This window comes from Cervus elaphus, chromosome 30 (assembly GCF_910594005.1).
Source record: "Cervus elaphus chromosome 30, mCerEla1.1, whole genome shotgun sequence".
In the NCBI taxonomy this organism is placed as follows: domain Eukaryota; kingdom Metazoa; phylum Chordata; class Mammalia; order Artiodactyla; family Cervidae; genus Cervus; species Cervus elaphus.
Window position 1 is genome coordinate 15,229,199 of NC_057844.1, and position 1,026 is coordinate 15,230,224.

The following is a 1,026-nucleotide window of genomic DNA, read 5'->3' on the forward strand; positions in this document are numbered from 1 at the left end:
AAATGAACCCTGTAAAGACTTGCCAAGTGCAGATCTTTGTAATCCCTTAACAGGTTCACCAGAAAAGGTCAAAGCAGTGGAGAAGCCGAAGGAGCGGGATATAATTTGAGAAGAAGCAACACATGTTATTATTCTACATAGCAATCAAAGAGCCAGTAGCAACCTACATTGTGTGACATGCCTACAATATGTAAGGTACAATGTTAGATTTTTTAAAAAACAGCTTTGTTGAAATATAATTGATAAAAAGAAAACAAAATCATTATGATATATACATCACCTCATTCCAGTTAGAATAGCTATTACTTGGGGAAAAAAAAAAAGAAGACAAGTGTTTTCAAGGATGTGGAGAAATCAATACCCTTGTGCACTTTTGGTGGGAGTATAAAATGGTGCTGCCACTACTGAAAACAGTGTGGAGGTTCCTCAGAAAAGTATAAGTAGAACCACTACATGATCCAGCAATCCCACTTCTGGGTATGGATTCAAAATAAGATACTTTATAAAATATTCATTTAATTGGTCACTATAATTGTCTTCAAAGAATTCTTTGCCAGATCTTCACGGGGTGAGACCATCGTTAATCACTAAGGAGGATGGGCATAATAGCTGACAATTATTTAGTACACACCGTGTGCCAGGCACAACTACACTATGGGTAAGGTGCTATTATTACTCCCATTTTGTGGACGAGGAAACCGAGAAACACAGAGAACGATGCCATTTGCCCAGGGCCATAGAGCTGGTACCCCTAGCCCACATGTGAAATCGGACACTGCTATTCCAGGGCAGGCACCTGTTACACTGTCTGCACGCTGCCTCCAAGAACTTGGGAGTCTCCACGTTGGCAAGAAGATATCACAGGCTGAGGATGTAACATAGACGTTCCATCCTCCTTCCAAGAGGCAGTGAGGCCTGACTTCAGAACATGAGGGTGAGTCTTCATTTCCATGAATTATTTCTGAGGAGTTTATTGTAGTATCAGTGACTAAGGAACTGAGGCCACGAGGAAACACAAAGGTGTTT